Below are 23,849 nucleotides of genomic sequence, written 5' to 3' on the forward strand. Positions count from 1 at the left end.
CAGTGTCTGAAAACAATTAACTATTTGGCTAATAAAAAGCTGCACTTAATTTGCTTGGTAGTCCAAGAGAAAGTACCTGCAGTTTTTCATATTGTATTATCAGTACTTACATTTAGAGTAAAATAAGCACAGTTGAAAAAAAAAACAAAAAACCAACAACCCTAGAAAAAATTATCCTGGCTCAGACTAGTTTAGATAAACCTACCTGCACCCAACATTCCACGACTCCTGTCACAAGCAGGAATTCATCACTATAACAGCACCGTATTTTCACAGTGACCTCTGAATAACCACGCTGGAATTTTCCTAGCAAAAGGGATGGACACGGAGACTTTGGGCTTGTTCTTTTGGTAGCTGACTTGCCCTTAGAAACTTCACGTTTGCAAACTCTGAAAACATGATTTCATTCCAGAAATGTTGGAATGATATCGGTCCCTACAATGGTTAATTGTACTTGCATAATATATTTTATACTGCAGGGAATACCACTCGTCTTGATAGCTGTGTTAAAGGTGTGAGGATATGCAAATGCCTGGCTTCCCCATTTGGAAGGCCACGGAAAGAGAGTAGGTGATGTCACAGAGGGGGCATATAAGGGAGTGATTTAGGAGAGAAAATTGTCTTTTTGTCTCTTTTCTGCCAAGAGCTCAAAAGGCTCCTGACAGGCTGAATCCTGGGCACTGGCCAATCTCTAGACAAAGGAAAAGGAGCTGGCAGCTTCTTTCTCATTCTACCATCCAGGACCTATGCAAGCATATTAGGTGCCTTAAGCAACCATTCGGCTTTGTGTCCCCTTCAATTAACTTCTAGCCACCTATCTCCCTTCCCCAAGCGTTACATAATAATTAAATTGAACAAGCATGAGCATCTCAATACCAACCCTCCCAGAAAGAACTTGCTAATATTTATATCTGGACATTAACTTTTAAATATTAAACTATGATCTTATATAGTATATGTAAAACAAGGACAGTTTCCAAAAAAACATTTATTCAGGTAAATGAGCTGTTTGAAACCTGCCCACACTCCTTCAAGTAAGTGTTGATGGCCTTTTTTTTTTTTGGTTACTATGGTATCAGGAGCTATTGTTTTGTTTTCAATGCAGCTGCTCTTTACTGCCTCCTAGAAGATGCTGCCCTAGGCGATTGTCTATGCTGCCTAATGGATAAAAGCCATCCCTGCTACTATCTTAACAAAGGCCAAGTGTGTTAAGGCTCCTGAAGAGAACTAAGTCAGTGTTTCTCAACTCGGTCCTGGAGTTCCCCCCTTGCCAGTCAGATTTTCAGGATATTCACAATGAATATGCATGAAAGAAATTTGCATATAATGGAGGCAGTGGATGCAAATCAAGTTTATGCATATTCATTGTGGATATCCTGAAAATCTGACTGGCAAGGGGGGACTCCAGGACCGAGTTGAGAAACACTGAACGAAGTCCAGGTGCAGAACAAAAATGTTTTGGTCGATACTGAAAACAATTTAACCAGCTAGGAGAGGCTTCTGGTCAATTAAATCACTTTTGTGGGGCTATTTGCTGATATTCAGTAGCACTTAACTGGTTAGTGCCATTGAATATCAGCACTAACCATTAAAGCCATACCTGTAGGGTTACCAGATTTCCTCTTTTAATGAAGAGAACATGTGGCCCCGCCCCATCCCACCCCCTGCCCCGTCCCCACACAAACCTCATGCTTCCTTTCCTCAGCTCCGGGCCGTATCTGGAGAGCCTCCGCACATGCACAGTCTTCAACGTGATGATGTCACGCACATGTGTGTATGCAGGTGATGTCACCACGTCGACGTCCGTGCATGCACAGAGGCCCTCGAGACACGGCCCCGAGCTCAGGATCTTCCAAAATCCGGACAAACTGCCAGGTTTTGGAAATCCCTCCGGGCACCCGGACAGTCCTCAAAAAAGAGGGCATGTCCAGGTTTTCCCAGATATCTGGTAACCCTACATACCTGGCTACGCTGGTGTAGTGAGGGAAGGAGGCGGCTGGGGTGGTGGTTCCCCCCTCCCCTGAGGCACACCCCTGAACTCCTCCCCTGCCAGTTCCTTTTCCTTTATTTAGAGTAAAATCTTTGATGGCATTGTCTACTGCTATTAATAATTTCTATTGTGCTACCAGCCGTACGCAGCGCTGTACAGAGTCATAAAGAAGAAGAAAACGGTCCCTGCTTGAAAGAGCTTACAATCTAAACAGCCAAGACAGACAAACAGGATGTCATGGATACAGTTAAGGGGAACGGTTCATCAGCTGGCTGGCTTGGAGAGCAGAGGAGCAGGGTTAAGGATTGAAGACTATATTAAAAAGGTGGGTTTTCAGTCTGATTTTAAACAAGGTAAGGGAAGAGGCTTGGCGGACAAACTCTGGTAATTTATTCCAGGCATAGGGGACAGCTAGATGAAAGGAACAAAGTCTGGAATTATCAGAGGAGGAGAAGGGTACAGCTAAGAGCAGCTGATCTGAGGAACGGAGTTCTCTGGGAGGTGTATAAGGAGAGAGAAGAAAGGAGAGATATTGAGGGCAGCAGAATAAACACACTTGTAGGTCAGCAATAGGAGCTTGAACTGTATGTGATGGTGGAAAGGGAGCCAGTGAAGTGACTTAAGGAGAGGGGTGACATGAATGTATTGAGGTTGGTAGAAGATGAATCGTGCAGCAGATTACAGGGGGGAGAAGCGGCACTGTGGGAGACCAGTTAGTAGTAGATTGCAGTAATCTAAGTGTGAGGTTACGAGAGCGTGGACAAGGGTCCGGGTAGTATGCTCAGAGAGGAAGGGGCAAATTTCAGTGATATTGAAGAGATAGAAGCAACAGGTCTTAGCAGCTTGTTGGATATGCATAGAAAATGAGAGGTCGGAATCGAAGACGACTCCAAGGTTGCGAGCAGAGGAGACTGGAACAATGAGAGTATTATTTACCGAGATGGAGAAAGGAGGAGTGGAGGGTTTAGGAGGAAAGAGGAGCAGCTCAGTCTTGGACATATAGTTTCAGATGACGGCAGGACATCCAGATAGCAATGTCAGCCAAACAGGCAGAGACTTTTTCTTGGACTTTAGGGGAAATTTCAGGTATAGAGAGTAGATCTGGGAGTCATCAGCATATAGGTGATATTGGAAACCATGGGAGGAGATCAGGGCACTGAGGGAAGAGATGTAGAAAGAGAAGAGGTCCTAAGACAGAACCCTGGGGTACTCCAACCACCAGAAGAGGACCTACCAACACACAATAAAGGTGCATTGGGAAAGGTAGGAGGCAAACCAGGAGAGGACAGATTCATGGAATCCAAGTGAGGACAGCATATGAAGGAGTAAGCTGTGATTAACAGTATCAAAGGCAGCAGACAGGTCAAGAAGGATGATGATGGAGTATAGCCCTTAGATCTGGTCATGAAAAAGTCACTGCAGACTTTAGTGAGAGCAGTCTCTGTGGACTATTGGGGGTGAAAGCCAGATTGTAGAGGATCGAGAATGTCTGATTTTCAAACGGTGGAGCACGGTAATTTCAAAATTTGATTTTTGTAATTCGTTGTTGATAGGTATTGTGAAATCTACAATTAAGGCACGGCAGGTTGTGCAAAATACTGAGCCAGGATGATCGCAGGAGTAGCTCGAAATGAACATATTATAACCGGCACTAAAACATCTGCATTGACGCAGGGGCTGGAGCTACAGCCTCAGCGTCCTGAGGTTGTGGGTTCAAATCTCATGCTACTCCTTGTAACCCAGGGCAAGTCACTTAATCCTCCATTGCCTCAGATGCATTAGACAGAGTATGAGCCCATCAGAACAGAGAGGGAAAAATGCTTGCGCGAATGTAAACCACTTAGGTTATAAGTGGTATATAAATGCTAAAATAAATAAATTCAGTCGAGGATTGAATACAAATGACGATTGTCCATCAGGTAATTTATGGGGTGGTACCTTAGTATCTGGCGCAGACTTTGAGACAATATACAGAATGCCTTCAAGTTCATTGAGATCACAGTCAGCAAAGAGATTATCAATGGAGGCACTTGGTGAAACATATTAGAAGACAGTGTGATCAACGGCTATTTCAGTAGCATGCCCACATTTGTGGAACGGATTGCCAAGTTAGATGGTCCTTTTACTAAGGCGTGCTAGCCATTTTAGTGTGTGCTAAAACGGCTAGTGTGCCTTAGTAAAAGGACCCCTATTTGAAATTGTGTAAAAACAATTGAAAACATTTATTTGTACAAGTTAAAAAAAAAAAAATTAAATTAAAATTCAATTCAATTTTTTAAAAATTGGCTAAATTTGTGAAAATATAATAATGTATATTTATTTTATCTTTCCTTAGGTTCATTTACCTTTCCCCATCCATGGGGGGTGGGGAGCTGGAGGGAGGGGAGTAAATATTGATTATGACATTTGGGTAACTTTTTTCTTCATTTATATTATATATCCTATATAATAAAATGCTAGCCGCGCATGCGCACTCAGACCTGCGTGATCTCTGATCCCTGATCTGTGATCCGTAGGTCCGTGGTCAGAGTGCATATGCGGTGGCCAGATCGGGAAAGCACAGCCGGCGACTCCCCCCTCCCGCTCTCACTCACCGCCAAAACCACCACCGCCAAAGCCTCCTCTTTCTCGCCGGCTCACCCACGTTTGAATTGAGAAAAGCGCTGCACCGCACTAACGCTGGCTTTGCCGTCTTCTGTCCACTGCGGCCCGCCCTCTCTGACTACTTCCTGTTTCCGCTAGGGTTGACTGCAGTGGATAGAAGACGCCGAAGCCAGCGGTAACGCGGTGTAGCGCTTTTCTCATAATTTAAACGCGGTGCTGGGAAGGGGGCGGCGGGAAATGCTGCTTCTGCACAGGGAAGTGTGTGTGTGGGAGGGAAATGCTGTTTCTGGACAGGGAAGGGGGCGGCCAGGAAATGCTGCTGTTGCACAAGGAAGGGTGGGAAATGCTGCTTCTGCACAGGGAAGTGTGTGTGTGTGTGTGTGGGGGGGGGGGGGGGGGGAATGCTTCTGCACAGGGAAGGCCAGGAAATGCTGCTATTGCACAGGGAAGGGTGGGAAATGCTGCTATATTCTAGCACCCGTTAATGTAAAGGGCTTAAACACTAGTTATGTTATATTAAGTTACTATTATATGTAAGAAACTGAAAATCTTGAATGATATATATGTTACCTATACAGGTATTAGTGTAATGTATGTATTACCTACTGTTCTTTCAATTGTATGACACTGTTTTAGATTAAACCAAAAAAACTCTGTGGAGTGACGATGTTCCCAAATGGACTTTATTTGAAAATATCAAAGTTCCAAAGGTACACTAAAATCATGCACATAAAATAAAAGTAAATCATAAAAAGTAAATCATCCACATAAGAGCCTTAAAGGACCTAGTCCGCTAGGGATACAGGACCCAACACGGTCCACGTTTCAACAAAAAGTCTTCTTCAGGGGTCCCTGGGGGTCCTATAAAGGTAATACATGGGAAACAATTGTGTGATGAAACGGAATAAAATTAGAATGGTATGTTTTTAAGTATATTTGATGTAATATGAGGTTTGTAGGGAAGAGGTTGACGAGATAATGTTTTTCTTCTGTTATGAGTGTTTTTCTTCTGTTATGAGTCTGTATGTAGCTGATTATGTATGTAAACTGATTAGGCATTAAGTGGAGAAGACATTTTAAAAATAAATTGGGATGGTTTCCGGGGGTTATGTGTTTATCTAAGTGGGAAGTACAGTTCCTTTGAATTCTATGCTGTATTTATTATTTCTTTGTACCATGATGTTTTGTACTTCCTGCCAATAAAAATTGTTTCAAAGATAAATAAAATAAATCTTGGCTGGCAGCGAGCAGCACCTCCTCCCTACTACTCGCGCAAGCCTTGGCTCTCTCGCCAATATCACTTCTTGGTTCTGCGACCAGAAAATGGCTTCAGAAGGAGAGCCAAAGCTGATATGAGCAGCAGAGAGGAGGTTCTGCTCATAGCTGGAGATTTCCAGAGGTGGGTGGGTGGAGAGGATAAGATGGGCCGGTGCCCAGAGCAATCCGCCCCCTATCCCTCCCTTGCTACACCACTGCTTGGCTATTTTGTGCACAGTCTGGAGGCGGAGTCAGCACTCATACAGGTAAGTGATAAATTGGTCTGCATAAAACCCAATAAGGCTATTCTTATGTTCTTATGGATTCATTTAAGCCAGGGGTGTCAAAGTCCCTCCTCGAGGGCTGCAATCCAGCTGAGTTTTCAGGATTTCCCCAATGAATATGCATGAGATCTATTAGCATACAATGAAGCAGTGCATGCAAATAGACCTCATGCATATTCATTGGGGAAATCCTGACAACCCGACTGGATTGTGGCCCTCGAGGAGGGACTTTGACACCCCTGATTTAGGTAGTTAAGTGCTGAATATTGCATTTATCCAGATAAGGGATAGGCAGCAGCACAAATCCAGATTTTCAATGTTTTTTGCCCTTACATGGCCTGGCATTAACTATCCAAACATAATGCTAGCATTGGTCAAAAAACGCTGGTTGAATATTTACTCTGTTTCTTTACAATGGTGGCCTTTGCTAATTTTTAAATTGGGGCCGCTGTGGGTCTATAAGGGGCTAAAGGAGAACTGACCTACATGGGATCATGACACCAACTAATGCATGCCCACACCCATTTCTACCAGAACATGTGGTCTTGGTTACACATGTAAAACACAGACTGCATCTCTTCAAATACAGGATAAGTGATCACAAACTGAGAGTACAAACAATTTTACTGAAATTCTAAGAGGATAGACTCTGCATAAAGTGCAACGCCAGAGAAACAGAAAGAAAATGCATTTCCACCTGTACAATACAAAATATAAAACCAGCAAATGTAAATTCTCAAAACTGACATATTGCAAACACTAAACTGAAATATTTTTCCCTACCTTTGTTGTCTGGTAATTTCATTTATTCTAATCATCTCATTCCTAGTTCAACTTCCCTCTGTATTTATTTCCAGGAGCCTTCTGTCCATCTGGTATTTATTTTCTTTCCTACCTGCCCTTCATCCATCTTTGCCACCGTTCTTTCATGTTCAGCCTTCTTCCAAATTTCTGCCTACTTCTCAGATCTGTCTAATTTTCCATCTCTTCTCCTCTCCTTTATCCATGTACACCATCTCCTCCCTGTCTTCCCATCCCCTCGATTCATAACATCTCCTCCTTCTTTTTCCTTCCTTTGCCCTCCATCCATGTGCACCATCTCCTACTCTCTGCCCTTTCCCTCCATTCATACAATCTCCTCTCTGTCTTTACTTCCCCTCCCCTCTATCTATTTATATTATCTCTTCCCTCTCTTTCTTCTTTACTCTCCACCCATATGCACCATCTCTTCCCTCTCATCCCTTTCGTCCCTTCTGTTCATGTGCATTCTCTCCGCCCTCTTTCCTTCCCTTGCCCTCCATCTATATGCATAGGGTTGCCAGGTTTCCTCTTTAAAAAAAAAGAAGACACATGGCCTCACCCCATTCTGCCCAAGCCCCACCCTGTTCCACTCCCAGCCCCGCCCTCACATGACCCTCTGATTTCTTTCCCTGAGCTTGGTTCCCCCCTTTCCTCCTTCAATCATGTCTGTCTTTATATGACTGCAAAAATGTTAGTTGATTTATTTAATTTGTATGTTGTTTTTTTTTTAAATCCAATTGTATGTGAAACCACTAACTAGTGGCTTTTTAAATTGTACATCGCTTAGAAAATTTGTATGAGATTCATCAAATGGTAATAAAACTTGAAACTTGGAGGGCCTCTATGCAAGCACGGATGTTGACAGGATTATGTCACTTGCATGTACGCATGCATATGACGCCATCATGTCATCCGCGCATGTGTAGAGGTCCTCCAGAAGCTGCCTTGAGCTCAGGGATTTCCAAAACCCAGACAAACTGCCTGATTTTGGAAATCCCTCCGGGCACCCAGACAGTTCTCTAAAAAGAGGACATGTCCGGGTTTCCCCCAATATATACTGTATATGCCCATATATGCAAAATCCAAAAAATGCTAAAGCCGTGAGCTTTAGCATTTTTTGTTTTTTTGAACCCTATATATGTATCATCTTCTCTTCCACTTCATCCATGTACACTATCTACTCCCTCTTTTCTGTTCCCCTCCCTTCCATCCATGTGCATGACCTCCCTCTCTTCCCTTCCCTCTGTTCATGCACACCATCTCCTTCCCTTTCATCCATGTGCACCATCATCCCTCTCGTCTCTTCCCTTCCAATTTGTTCATATGCACCATCTCCACCCTCCCTTCTCTGCTCTTCCATTTATGTGCACCATCTCCTCTTTCTCTTTTCTTCCCCCTATCCATAATTGGACCTGTGCCTCTTTCCCTATGCTTCTACCCAGTCCAGCATTTCTACTGTATCTAATTCTCTCCTCTTTTCCAATCCTCCTGCACATGGAGCCAGTAACTCTCCCTTCCTGTCCTCCTCCATGATCCAGCATTTCTCTCTCCATCCCTGAGTGCAGCATATCTCCCTCTCTCAATCTGGTCAGTCTCTCTCTCTCCACCCTCCCCTTGCAGATCCAACAGCTCTCCCACCTTCCCTTCTTCTCCCTTTCTACCTCTAGCTAACTCTGGAACTTTCCTTCTGCTATGTTTCACTTACACAGCAACTGGGAAATTGCAACAGACAGAAGGCCCCCAGGGCTGGCCTGGAAGAAGCCTGGCTTTATTGCAAGTTTATAGAACTTCAGGTTGGGGAATGGGGAAGGAGGGAGAGAGAGCAATTGCTAGACCTATAAGAGGATGTGTGGGGTAGCAAGAAAGAGAGACCAGATTGGTTAAGTGGGCGAGAACCTGGATCCAGGCAATGTTCTTCAATTCAAGGTCCACAACAAAACTCCAGAATGAGAGCAGGGGTCCGCCAAAGAAGTCTTGGAAGAAAATCATTGTCCTGTAGGCCTTGCATTAAAGACCACTGATTTACAACAACCTAAAAAACAATATCTAGCTTACCTTACAGGCTCAACAAGATCAAAATAGTCATTTTCACTTAAACACTGCAACTTTTATTCCTGAAATCTTTCTTCCTTCAGTCTGAGCCTTCCCTCCTCACTCTGGGTCTGTAGTTTTAAATTATTTATGTGGACCTTGTTCGTCTCCAAAGGCTCCCTAGTGCTCATAATTTAAGGAGAACTGGGACTATCTCTCTTTACACACTCTCCCTCTCAGCTTGACCTTTTGGGGTCGAGCACCTGCCTCTAGCAGGGTCACTTCCCAGGAAAGAAAGCCCAATGTTTTCACAGTTGAATTTAGTCCTACCAGAGTGGCTGAAATATTAGCACAGTTTCACAAATAATATAATCTTCAATTTAATTCAAAAACTTATAACCTGCTACTTTCAACAAAACAATCATAATCTCCTTCCCCCTCTCCCTCCCGAACGGCTGGAGGCTTAGGAAACACCCCAACCCTAGACAATAATTTCCTTGTTCCTAGCTGTTCATTTGAATGGCTGATGAGCCATTATCAGTGTAAACCTGCAACACAGCAGGTAGTATCAAAATGCCTCCAGTGCCAATGTTATTGCCGGTGCCTATTTCTCAATCACTAAATATGCTTTCTCTTGGTGAAGCAACTTCCTATTTATAAAGGTTGGTGGCTCCTGATCATCCTTTTCCTGGGCTAGAACTGCTCCCAAGACTATGTCCATCTGCATGTGAAGGTCCAATAGAAGTTAGGGATGTTCATAAGAACAAAAGAATTGCCGCTGCTGGGTCAGACCAGTGGTCCATCGTGCCCAGCAGTCCGCTCACGCGGCGGCCCCCAGGTCAAAAGCCAGTGCTCTAAAATGAGTCCAGCCTCGCCAGTGTATGTCCCAGTTAAGCAGGAACGTCCAGCTTAGTCTTGAAACCCTGGAGGGTGTTTTCCCCTACAACAGACTCTGGAAGAGCGTTCCAGCTCTTCACCACTCTCTGGGTGAAGAAGGATGTACAGAATCTATCCCCTTTTAACTTTAGAAAGTGCCCTCTCGTTCTCTCTACCTTGGAGAGTGTGAAGAGTCTGTCTTTATCTACTAAGTCTATTCCCTTCAGTATTTTGAATGTTTCGATCATGTCTCCTCTTTTCAAGGTAGAAGAGGCCCAGTTTTGCCAATCTGAACAAAAGATATCTTTTAACTCCTGGAGCTCTTCTGACTAGGAGCAGGTGAATCAACAGTTTTGCCTTCTCTGTAAAGTTTTGGGTAAAGCATTGATAATAACTGACAAGCCCCAAGAAAGCTCTTACCTATTTCTTTGGCTGGAGAAAGGGCACTCATACAGTGGTGTCTACCTTCCAAATCTGTAGGTGGAATAACCCAGGTACTGGACTTCTTGTCCTCCAAGGAAACGGGCCTTCAGATTAATGGTCAAATTGGCCTTCTGCAGACTTGCAAGGACAGCTTCTATGCATTTCAAATGGGTTTCCCAGTCACCACTGTAGTTCACAAAATCATCTAGGCAAGCCATTGCGTAAATATCATGGAGTTGCAAAAGGTATTCTACCAGATACTAAAACACAGCAGGAGTGGCATGAAGACTGAACGGAAGCATGATGAACTGAAACAGCTCTCAGGTATAGAAAAATAGCTGTATTCTTCCTGACTACTAGAGTAAGAGATACATGCCAATACTCCTTAGTTAGGTTCAATGTAGAGATAAACTTTGCTGCCCCTAATCTTCCAATAAGTTCATCAACCGAAGACATGAGATAGGCTTCAAGTTTGGAAATTTAATTATCCTTTAATACTACTACTACTTATCATTTCTATAGCGCTTCTGGAAGACTTCTGACTCAAGCAGGAGTGCGATGGGAGAAGACCAGTTATAGCTGGACTTATAATACAATACAAAGTCTATTTGTGAACTCACTATCATACCAAATGTATAGGATAATCTATGAAATCTTATCTGTATGATAAATTCACTTAAGAAATCTCAGCCTTACAAATAACATAATTCGAAATGTATTTGTTTTGACAAATCTGTTTTAAGGACTTCAGACATGCAATTAATGCAATCTGATATGTAATTCACCTGCGTCTGGCAGATCTTGCTGTAAACCGCTCTGAACTGTCAACTGAATTTTTGAATATTTTTTGCCTTTCACCAGAAGGTTTTAGATCTTTGGTTATTTAGTTTTTATTAACAGCTCCTGCTTGGATTTTAACTAATCTTAGATTTTTTTGTGAAGTTGTATTCTTGTTAAGACTGTGACATCCCAGATATGACTGGCTCTCTTTGTATATCCCAGAATGAACTAGGTTGCTAGTAGTTGTGTTATTGTATTGTAAGGCAATATCCTTTTGTGGACTACACACCAACCACAAGACAGGAAAGAGAGTCAGGACAGTATAGGCATCGGAACGGGGGTGGGTGGGGGGGGGGGGCATGGCCTCAGCAAAAATTGGCAGTAGCTCTGCTCCCCCACCTACCTCCTCTCACTGGAGCTCTGGAGTCTCTAAGCCTCCTCTTACCTGGTGGTTCCAGACTGGCCATCACACACCCAGTCCATAGAAAGGTGTGTAAAATGACAGCTGAGGTTAATGCTCATGTGTACAATCAGGAGAGGAGGGAATATTATCCCCCCCTTTTACAAAACAGTAGTGCGTTTTTTAGCGCTGACTGAGGCAGTAACAGCTCCGCCGCAGAATTCCAATTTGATATAGCCGTCAATCCATAACCCGACTCCCCACTGCCCACCAACCTAGCCAGCTGATTAACTGTTCCTCTTAACTGTATCCATGACATCCTGTTTGTCTGTCTTGGCTGTTTAGATTGAAAGCTCTTTTGAGCAGGGACTGTCTTCTTCTTTGTGACTCTGTACAGTGCTACATACGTCTGGTAGTGCTATAGAATTAATAGTAGTAGCCGTTACTGCCACAGCCGACGCTACAAACTGCACTACTGTTTTGTAAAAGGGGAGTCCGCAGGGAGATCATGAACCGAAACAGAAGCAAACAAGATATGACATTCTTGCTGGATTTTATTAAATAACATGAAATTAACTATATAATTAACATTTTAAAGACTATTATGTGGCTACAGATGTCGTTCAGACTATTAATTTCTACATATTTCAACTGTGATTTGATGTCGGTAAGACTCACTTTGAGCAAATTCTGAAGACAGCTTTAGATTCAGCATGCAAAATTGCTTAAGTTGGCCACTAGTTGTATAAAAAAACAAAAATCTAATCCTAAAATTGACAAGCCCTAGTACTTCACCATACAGTGTTCCCCTGCGAATTCATAGTTCGCAAATTGCGGGCTCGCTCATTCGCAGTCTGCTTCGACTGCCTCTTCCTGTAGTAAAGTCTGGCTACACCAATCAGGAGCTGCGTGTCAAAGCAGCTCCTGATTGGTGTAGCCTGATTTACTACAGGAAGAGGTGGTCAGAGCAGGCCACGAGTGATTTTCTTCACCCGCCGGCACTCCAGCTACCCTCTCCTGCCTCTCCAGCTGCTCTCCCCTGCCTTTTGACAGGTGAAAAAGCGCATTTGCGGTTTTAAAAAAAAAATTCGCAGGGGTTCCTGGAATGGAACCCCCCCCCGAATTTCAGGAGAGTACTGTAGTTCTTTCAAACCCCTGCCCCAACACTCACAGGATCATAGCTCTCTTAAAATCTTCCCACTCAGTGGCGTAATAAGGGGGGTGTGAGGGGGCTCCACCTCGGGATGCCGGCACCCCACCTTCTCTTTGCTCCCCCTTCTCACTCCTCCCCTTGGCGCGCGCGCCCTCGCCCCTTCCCCATACCTTTTTAACTTCAGTGCGAGCTGTCCACATCGGCTTCGGCATTTTCTCTGGAGAAAGTGACATCAGAGAGAGCTCCAAAACCTATGCAGGCAGCAAGCTTTTCGTTCGTGCTGAAGTTAAAAAGATATGGGGAAGGGGGTCGGGAGTGCAAATGTGGCGGGGGAGGCGGGGAAGAGGGCGGGGGAGGGGCACCACCGCCCTTGGCGCCGGTCACCCTTCCTACACCACGGTTCCCATTCTACACAGACTTTTGATTCATTCAGCCTCATTACCTAAGGGTGTCAAAGTCCCTCCTCGAGGGCCGCAATCCAGTCGGGTTTTCAGGTTTTCCCCAATGAATATGCATGAGCTCTATTAGCATACAATGAAAGCAGTGCATGCAAATAGATTTCATGCATATTCATTGGGGAAATCCTGAAAAACCCGACTGGATTGCGGCCCTTGAGGAGGGACTTTGACACCCCTGACCTAAATAGATAGGACTAATTTCTACATACAGAAACAAATGGCCCATCTAGCCTGTCCATCCGCAGTAACCATTATCTCTTTCTCTCTCCGAGAGATCCCACGTGCCTATCCCAGGCCCTTTTGAATTCAGACACAGTCTCTGTCTCCACCACCTCTTCTGGGAGACTACCACCCTTTCAGTAAAAAAGTATTTCCTCAGATTACTCTGGAGCCTATCACCTCTTAATTTCATCCTATGTCCTCATTGCAGAGTTTCCTTTCAAATGAAAGAGATTCGACTCATGCGCATTTACATTACTTAGGTATTTAAACGACTCTATCACATATGGCACCAAACAATTGGTGCTAAAAAAAATATTCTATAAACAGTGCTTTGAGCTTGGGGCCATTTATAGAATAATGTTACGTGACGGGATATGTGCCTATATTTTAGGCGCAAGGAGGGAAATTCTATGTATGCCATATGGAAACTGCATAGTTGTATGTGGTATATAAATTTTTTTATAAATAAAAAATGAATAAATAACACCATGTGCAAATGCTTGAAATGTCCATACCCTGCCAATCACCCTTCTATGGGCACACCCCCTTTTCAGATCTGTTGACATCTTTATAGAATAGCATCTAGCAGGATGCATGTAGAAATTCTAATTACTTCCAATTAGCGATGATAATTATTATGCCCAATTATCAGTGTTAATTGGTTCATTACTCAATTGCCCTAACTCTGAGAACCTAGGCTAGGGGTGCCCTGCCTCAGAGCGACTGGGACAAGGGTGCTCTGGGACTTGTGGCTCCCATTCGTAGACAACCCAAACTTCAGAATTGATTTTTTAAAAATTTTCACGGACTTCAATTGAATTTTAAACTCTATTTAATCTGCAAAGGTGAAGGAAAGCTTTAGTTGTAATCCAGATGCAAAACCTATGAATCTTTAATGCAGTTTGCTACATTGGAAATAATTCTGCATGCAGCTCCTTTGCATGCATTTTCATGTTAACAAAGCAATTATTTTTTTTTCGTTTGATTAATTTTTGTTTAAATTTTCAACTACAATACACACAAACCATAAAGAACACAACTTGAAAGACTGAAATAGCAACAAGAACATTGTGTACAATCAGACAGATCTGACGTGCTTGACAGTCTCACTGAGAGACAGGTAAGTTGAAAACAAGGCCCCCCACTGTGGGTAAGTTCTTTGGTTACCTGGCCAAAGGTGAGACAAAGGGCTCCTTTTACTAAGCTGCAATAGCGTTTGTAGCGCGTGCAGAATTTTAGCACACAATAAACCCGCGCTACATGGCTAGAACTAACGCCAGCTCAATGCTGATGTTAGCGTCTAGCGCGTGCTAAAACCGCTATCGCAGCTTCGTAAAAGGAGCCCAAAGTGTCTGGACAGAAAGCAAGCACATGAAATATGGCACAAAATTGTCTCCAAATAAAAATTCCATTTATTCAACCACGCCCCCCTCATACCCTAGGAAGATATCCATCGCTCCCATACATGCAGGGAAAACTTCTCAGGGAAAAACCATACATGTGATATGTTCAGGAAGAAAAATAGGCAGCAAAATCATAAGAAAAGGCAGCTACACCACTAGGACCAACAGGCCAAGTGACTAGCCTTCCGATCCATATGCTGTGCACGCAACTCCCAATGTGCCATTTCTCTCGTACATTCCTTCCAAATCCTGGTCTTTGGGGGGGAACTTAGACATCCACACACGTATAATGCCCCTTTTGCCAACAGGAGAGTTATAGAAATAAATTTACATTGCGCTGTATTCAGTTGCTGCTCTTCAAGGGGTTGGAGAAAGCCAAGGATAAGAACTGAATAATACCATGACTGGTATTTGCTATGAGGTATGACAAGGTCTTCAGAATACCGTACCAGTATGGGTCCGATTTAATACAATCAGCCGATATATATAACAAAGTTCCTTGCGCACATTTATACTTCACACAATCTTCTGACTCCTATAGACCCACCTTTACCCCCGATATCAGGAAATTTTAAATTGTATCTCCCGCAGCTAGGCATCTCTGGAGCTCCAGGTAACAGCTGGACATAGGTGACATATCTTTCCCCAGCTCAGAGGCCCACTCTTGTGCTAGGTGTTCCAAGAAATGCTCTGTTCACTCCTCCTGCCCCATCTAGTACTAGACTGATATAGAGTTCAAGGTAATTGGAAGAGATATAAAGAATTTGTCAATCTTTAGAAAATTTCCCCCTGTGGAGCTTGTCTGAGTTTTCCACAAAAAAATTCCAGATTTGCAGATATGTGAAAAAAATGTTGGTTGGAAACACCCCCATCTTACTTTAAGCTCATCATATGTGGAGAAAAGAGATTGACCATCTATCATACAATGGCCCAAATAATGACCCTTTCCAAATTAGCCATCATACTTCCTATCCTGCCCAACACCAGAAGGAAATTATGGATTTTGTCTGTTAGGCGAAGATGCCCAGTTATCACGCCCCCCCCCCCCATATTGAAATTACACCAATGCCATGCAATCCAAAAAGCAAGGAACCATGTAAAAAAGTTCCTGTTTGTCTGTATCTTTTCTCCAGAAAGATACAGACAAACAGGCCCATGAGTCATATAGAGTTACCAAACTATCTACTAATCCTGCTAGGGCATATCTAGGGCATTGAGTATAAAACTCATTGATCCAACTCATAAAGGTCTTTAATTGCTAACAGCTTCTCTATGATGTTACAATGATAAACTCTCACCCAATCTGCACTGAGTGGAATCCCCAAAATTTTGGCTCTCACTCGCAAATCCACATCAAGTGACATCACTCTGTGTCCAAACTGGGATCAGCCAGTAACCTTTAAAGGAGTACATTTGCTAGATTAAGGCTGGGAGGAATCGGAGCCAAGGTATGGAACTGCTACTCAGCACTGTGTCATCACATGACCCCTCCCCCCATACAATGATTTAACACAATGATCTGTTTCTGAGTTTTTGTGAGATATAATACTTACTATATCAGAAGTAATTTGTAGCAAACTTAAAATCTGTACTAAACAAGAATATAAACGATTACACTGATATTAGCACATTTTATTGCATCAGGCTGTTAGATTGAAACTCTCTTTGGCTGGGAAATACCAACTGCACCTGGAAATCCAACTTGCCTTGAAAAGTTGTGTTTAAATAGGGAAGTAATCATGATCAAAAGCTGCTTTCTACAAAACCATTCTCTTCCTTCCTTGATTGAGGGGCCAAATAAAGTTTTCATAGGAGTAAATATTCAGCTCGCAGCAGTCAACGATTCTTTCATCACCACTGGTTTTATGCCTCGATATTCAACGCCAGGCCATGTCCAGGCACCAGCACTGAACATCTAGGTATGTGCGGATGGCCAGCACTTATCCGACTAATGGTCAAAATTCAGCCATTAACTAGATAAGTTCAACTGGAAATAAATATAGAATTACCAGATTTTACTATTGTAAAATCCAGACCCATGGCCAAGCTCGAGGCCCGTCCAGTTCCACCCAGCTAGACTCCATTCCGTCCAAGGCCCCGCCCCTCCCGGCCCCACCGCTCAACCTGTTCTTGTGCTCGGAGTCACACCGGGAGGGCATCTGCGCATGTTCAGTTGTGATGTGATGACATCACACTCATGCACGCATGACATCATTGCGTTGCATCCACGCATGTGCAGATGCTCTCCCGATGCGGTCCTGAGCTGGATGCTTTTCAAAACATGGACAAAGTGCTGGGTTTTGAAAAGCCGTCCGGACTCCCGGATATGTCCTCTAAAAAAGAGCCACTATCATCTTCATCGGTCCAATTGGACCGATGAAGATGATAGTAGCCAGAAGTTTGTAGTATCCGGTCTCACTCTGAAGGTCCAGACAAAAATGTGATTAAGTATTTATATTCTATCTTTGGAAACATGCATTTATGAGCAGATACCAGGACTCCAGAGCTGGATAAAATAATTGGAGCTACGATGAAAACCAATCACATTGATAAATAGCAGTGGCAGTAGCATATAAGACTCAAAAAAAAAAGGACATGCCTGGGTAAATTCAGATGTCTGGTAACCCTAAATAAATAGAATTGTGTTTTATGCAGTCTTTTCTTCTTCCAACTAGTACGTAGTGCTGCCGATTTCTGATTCAAATCAATTCACCAATTTGAATCGAGTGAATAGATTTAAATCGATTTGCTTTAAAAAAAAAATTGTCCTTTCAATTCGGTGACCGACCCTCCCTTCCTGTGCCTTCCTAAAGCAGGAGCGGCAGCGCTGCCGCATGCTGGCTGTCCACTGCCGCTGCAGGGGGTGAGGGGGAAGGATCAGTCAGGAAGGCCTGCCCCCTCCTCTGAAGACCTGCATCCCCCCTCCTCCAAAGGCCTGCACCATCCCCCTCCTCCAAAGGCCTGCATGTTCGGCCAGCTTCCCCGCTCTTACCTTAACATAATACGGCAGCCTGTAGGATCACCAGTGCTGTAGCGATCCTTGCAGATGCCGTCATCAACAGTGGCACGTTCCCTCTGCCGCAATCCTGCCCCTGACATCAGAGAAGGGGCGGGACCGCAGTGGAGGGAACGTGCCACTGACGACGACGGCAGCTGCACAGATAGTAGCAATCCTGCAGGTTGCCTTATTATGTAAAGGTAACAGCGGGGAAGCTGGGCAAACATGCAGGCCTTTGGAGGGGGGCAGGCCAGAGGGGTGGGGCAATTCTTCAGAGGGGGCAGGGTAGGCCGTCAGGGGAAGCTGGGGGAACATGCAGGTATTTGGAGGAGGGGGTAGGACTTCAGGGGAAGCATGCAGGCCTTCTGGGGGGCAGGCCTTCAGGGGAAGTTGGGGGAACATGCAGGCCTTCAGGGAGGGGGGCCTGGTGTAGAAGTATACAGAGGGAGGGAAGGGGGTTCAAAGAGATTTGCATTTAACAGGGGGGGGAAGAAATAATGGGTCAAAAAACAAGAGGAAAGAGCGATGGTGGACAATTGGATTTAGGGAAGGAAGGAACAGAAAGGGAGAGAATTTGGACACATGGGATGGTGTGGAGGGGGGTGAGGGATATAGATACTGGATAGGAGGGTAGTTGGGAAGAGAAAGGGAGAGCTGATGGACCCTGGGCTGGTAGGGAAGGAAGGAGATATGCTGGATGAAGGGTAGTTGAGAAAAGGAGAGCTGGTGGATCTGGGGATGTGGGGTCCATCGCTGCAGCTGCGGGGAGGGGGGGGGGAATGGAGATGAAAAAAAGGAAAGATGCCAGACCTCCAGGGGAGGGAAGGGAAATGGAAGGGGAGGACAGAGATGGAAGGTGGATGGAAGGAAGAAAGAAGGAGACCCTGATCAGAAGACAATCAGAGCCTGGGACCAATGTGATTTGAATAATGACCAGACAACAAAAGGTAGAACAAAATTATTTTATTTTCTGTTTTGTAATCACAATATGTCAGATTTGAAATGTGTATTCTGCCAGAGCTGGTGTTAGACCGCGAACATGAGCTAGGATTTAAGACAGAGGAAAAGTCTTTTTTGTTCATTTTGTTTACACCACAGCACCAATGTGGGTAGGAAAGGGCAAGGGGGGTGAAGAGGCTATAAAATAAACCCACCAGGATGTTTGAAAAAAACACCCAATTGGGCAAGAAAATCGAATCAAAATTTTTTTTCCTGAATCGGGCAGCACTAGTACCTATCCTAGTATGTGTAGATAGCAAGATTTGTAAGATCCTTCATTTTTTCTGACCTGCATCACTTTACTTCTTCACCTTGGGGTTTGTTTTTCTTTTGTTGCTTTTAACTATTCCAATTTTTTTCCATCTAACTGCTCATTAAGATAAAGTAAATTGTTGTTTTTTTCCTACCTTCCCAACCACTTTATTATTTACATCTGCTGTCTATTTAAGCTCTAAAATGTGCCCTCTTCTAGTGCCTCGGATACACTTTTGACTCCTAAGGCTACAAGTTATTATCCTTCCTCAGTCCTCAGCATGAAAAGGCCAGGCAACCTCTAAATATTAATTAAAGGCAAAGCCAAAGGGTCATCCAGAGGTCATTGCTTTGAATACTATCCTGAAATATTGACCTTACAAAAAATAAATAAAAAAGAACAAGAAGACCCCCTTAGTGTTTCTGAGAAATGTTTACAAACCAATTTTCAGATCCTTACATTTTTTTTTTTTTTACCATACTGCATGCCTACAACAGCCCAGACTTCTAGAATACAATGGTTCATTTCTCCACAGTTACTATGCATAACTAGGGTTACCAGATTTCCGAAAGTAAAATCTGGCAACCCTATGCATAACCCTTTTGACAACAATAGACTTACACTAGTAGCTCTCATTTAAACTCTGGAAGATGCTAAGCATGGCTGTACCAGAAAGAACACTAATACTCTGTTCAGAAATAAATAAGCAATGAATGGTCTGTCCGCTTCAGTTGATTTTCCTAGATGATGCCAGATATCAGAGAAGAAATGGAACTACATATCAACCAAAGTGCCACTGGAGTTTTAGAAGTTCATCACTTGTATTGGCCAGTCCAAGAGCATCCGATACCCTAGGAAACCCTCAATCATGTGCCCCCCCCTGCCCCTAGGGATGCCTCAAGGCTCTCCTTCTCCCCCCCCCCCCCTTCTGTAGTCCAGCATCTGTTTGGACAAGTTCCTGCTAAACTCGAACATACACAGGTGGGGCTGGACTCATTTAGAGCACTGGTCTTTGACCTGGGGGCCACCGCGTGAGCGGACTGCTGGGCATGATGGACCACTGGTCTGACCCAGCAGCAGCAATTCTTATGTTCTTATGTTACATTACATTACATTAGGGATTTCTATTCCGCCCTTACCTTGCGGTTCAAGGCGGCTTACAAAAGATTTATAAACTGGGTTACAATGGAGTAACCGATGATAAATTAGAGTGGTAAATAGATAATTTCGGGCAAGGATAAATACAGTTTACAGGAAGTGTGTAAATGGAGGTTACATTAGTAGCATAGTTGTTATTGCTGGTGTAGTGAGGGTAGATTTTTGTCTATTTTGGCGTTGTTAATAGTAGGTGAAGTTAGGGCTCATTTAGGAATTTCTTAAAAAGTATTGTTTTTATTTCTTTTCTGAATGTCTTATAGTCTGATGTGGTCATCAGCAGGTTAGAGATCCGGTTATCCAGTTTTGCGGCTTGAGTGGCTAGGAGGCCGTCATGAAGCTTTGATCTTTTTACTTCACTGATCGGAGGAGGTATGAATGGGGAGTGCGCTTTTCTGTGCCTGAGTGTGGATGCTTGGTTGAGGCGGTTATTCAGGTAAGAAGGACTGTCTCCATTTAGGGATTTAAATAGCATGCAGTAGAATTTGAATTGTATTCTTTCTTGGATTGGTAGCCAATGTGAGTTGATATAAGCTTCTGTGATGTGGTCATATTTTCTCAATGAGAAGATGAGTCTCAAGGCTGTATTTTGGATTGTTTGAAGTTGTTTGATCATAGTAGCAGGGCATGGGAGGAAAAGGATGTTGCAGTAGTCTAGCAGTCCTAGGATTAGGGATTGTACTATAAGTTGGAATTGATTTCTTTCAAAGAATTTCCGGACTTGTCTCAGATTTCTCATGATTGTGAAGGATTTCTGGATTGTTTTGTTTATTTGCGGTTGCATGGTACAGCATCTATCTATGGTCATTCCTAGTATGTTCACTCTCTTCTAGGTAGCCAGCATCCTCATCTCCTCCCCTCCCCAGCTTGATAAGCTCTTTCTTTCCCCTCCCAGCTCCATATGGTTCCAGAAAAAGGAGTGAAGTGCTCAGACCTTATAACCTGTGTTTTTAGTGTTATCACCAAAACGAGGTTAACAAGGGGACCATCATAGCCTTCACAGTCCCCTACCACCTGTAGTTTGTAAAAGAAAGAAGATGTACTTATCTTTGCCAGGTGGTCATTGATAATGTTAATCCTCGTTCAAACCAACATAAACCGTGTGGAGTGATGTTAAAACTTTTCTCTTTTTGTTCTGTTCAGCCTATGGTCCCAGTCCCCCTGACCTAGGTTTCGTCTCTTCGTCCATTACTTTGGTCCGGTCCAGTCCTAGTGAGCCAGTAACAGCACTAATGTCCCTCCCTGACGAAGAGACGAAACCTAGGTCGGGGGGACTGGGACCATAGGCTGAACAGAACAAAAAGAGAAAAGTTTTAACATCACTCCACACGGTTTATGTTGGTTTGAACGAGGATTAACATTATCAATGACCACCTGGCAAAGATAAGTACATCTTCTTTCTTTTACAAACTACAGGTGGTAGGGGACTGTGAAGGCTATGATGGTCCCCTTGTTAACCTCGTTTTGGTGATAACACTAAAAACACAGGTTATAAGGTCTGAGCACTTCACATCTTTAATTAGAATATTATTTTTGATCTATGATTTATTATTTATAAAAGCTGTGATTATTTAATTAATTATTGATTTTCATCACAGAGTTAAGTCAAGTATTCCTCCTGATATAAGTCCAGAAAAAGGAGGACAGATTGAGACATCCGGGTTTTACTTCCATTGCTTTCAATGGAAGTAAAACCCAGATGCCTCAATCTGTCCTCCTTACTTCCATTGCTTTCACTGGAAGTAAAATCTGAATGTCTCAATCTGTCCTCCTTTCTCTGGAACTGTATGGTAACCCTACAGTTCCAACATCTCCACATCATCTCTCTATTATCATCTCATATCCAGCATCTCCTCTTCCTCTTCCTGCCCACAAGTCCAGCATGTTATTTCCCCATCCCTATCCCAGTGCTGTGCCCTTCTCCCCTCTTTTACCTTCCCCTGCCACTACCAGTCACACTGTCTCTTTTCAAGGCTGAAACTCCAAAGGTGCTGAAGGCTGAAACAGGGCCTTTCAGTAGAGACTCATGTTCAAGTGCTGCCACATCTCACCCTGCCCCTGATGTAAGACTTCATGTTAAAGAGCCTTTATTGAAGGGCCCTGGACAGATGATGAATATCTTTTGAGCTTTGACCTGGGAAGAGCTAGTGCAGTAGTGGCAGCAGGAAGGGGGGGAGGGAAGAAGGAGGGGGAGATTCTGGACACAGGAGATGAGATGAGATGATGCTCTCCTGCTGTGCCACTGCTAGCCAGCTAGCGATTTAAATTTAACAGATAACTGGCTAAGTCATGGGATTTAGCTGGCAGCCACTAAACACCTATACTCATCAATACTCAGTCAATCTTAGAATCATTTTCTGAACTCCCATCCAGTCTTAAGAGTATTCACCTGTCCTTGTTCTCCAACATCCTCATATCCTCAGTAGTTGGTCTCCTATCTCCTTCTCCCATTTCTTAGCACTTGCATATCTAATTCTTTTTCCAATATTTATTGACTCTGCCTTTTTTTTCCAACTTAACCCCATCATCCATTCCTATACCCTTCCATTTCTCCTCCAGTTCTTGCTTCTTCCACCTCCCATGATATCTTTCCTACTCTCCTGTATACAACATCTGCCTCTTTCTTCTACTCTCTCCAGCAATTGCCAAACCTAGGCTGCCTTGTCCCAGACCTTTAGCATCAACTTCTTCTAACTCCAGCCCCATTTCATTTCCCCCAAATCATTTCCAAACCACATTATTCCCCCGTCAAGTCTCAGTTCCCCCTATTATCATCCCCTTCCAATCCCAGTCCCTCAGCATCAGCCTCCTAGTCACACTCACCCAGAATTAGTCCCCTTTCAGTTTCAGTCCTCTAACCACAGCAATAGCTCTCTTCTAGTCCCCCCTCCAACATCAGAACCCTTACAGTCCCAGCATCAGCTCCCTTTTACTATCCCCCCAGCATCTCCCACAAAGACTTTTATAGAAGGCACTAAAAGTAGACTTAGATTTATAGAATGCAATGAATAACAAGGATTGTAACTGTGAAACACAACTTGAAAATAGTCAGAAGATGACTGTTGAAGGATTTGAAAAATGTATTCTCCACTCGATGTGCTAATGTAATTTTGACAATAAAGGGATAACCCCCTCTTCTATTAAATTGTGTTAGAAGTTTTTAGCACAGAGAGCCGCGCTGAATGGCCCGCGCTGCTCCCGACGCTCATAGGAACTCTATGAGTGTCAGGAGCAGCGCGGGCCATTCAGCACAGCTCACCGCGCTAAAAACAGTTTAATAGAAGAGGGCCTAAATATCAAATGCATAGCATTATTCTGCATAAGTTGCAAGCTATAAGAGCATTAGATGGAAGGCTTAAATAAACAGAATTACAGTAATCTAATGCAAAAACAAGTAATGACTGCACATCAACATGAAAATCACAGATATTTGAATAGTTTCAAATGCTTCAACAAATGCAATTTATCGAAGGCAGGCTTCACAAGCAAAGACAATTGAGATTTTAAAAGATGCCCAAATAACAAACTTCAATTCATTGTTGCATACAGATGTTCCCTTAACATATGCTGGTGTAATTTTCAATCTCTTTGATGCTTCAATTGATATGTCTAATGATAATAAAAAGTTAATAGCAATCTTACTGCTATTGAAATCCAAAATATTTTGAAACATGAAAAATGCATCTTTGTTATCTTTTCAATTTTGATGGAACTCAGTTTGTTTAATTGGGAAATATGAGGCAACCATAATGGAAAAGAGAG

At 43.4% G+C, this 23,849-nt stretch overlaps 1 protein-coding gene across 7 annotated transcripts in view; it reads right to left on the reverse strand.

Moving 5' to 3' along the window:
* The window catches only part of MEIS2 (Meis homeobox 2), a 659,015-nt gene that overhangs the window by 61,699 nt on the left and 573,467 nt on the right, over positions 1-23,849 (reverse strand). The window lies entirely within an intron of this gene.

The sequence above is a fragment of the Geotrypetes seraphini genome, chromosome 7 (genome assembly GCF_902459505.1).
Source record: "Geotrypetes seraphini chromosome 7, aGeoSer1.1, whole genome shotgun sequence".
In the NCBI taxonomy this organism is placed as follows: Eukaryota; Metazoa; Chordata; class Amphibia; order Gymnophiona; family Dermophiidae; genus Geotrypetes; species Geotrypetes seraphini.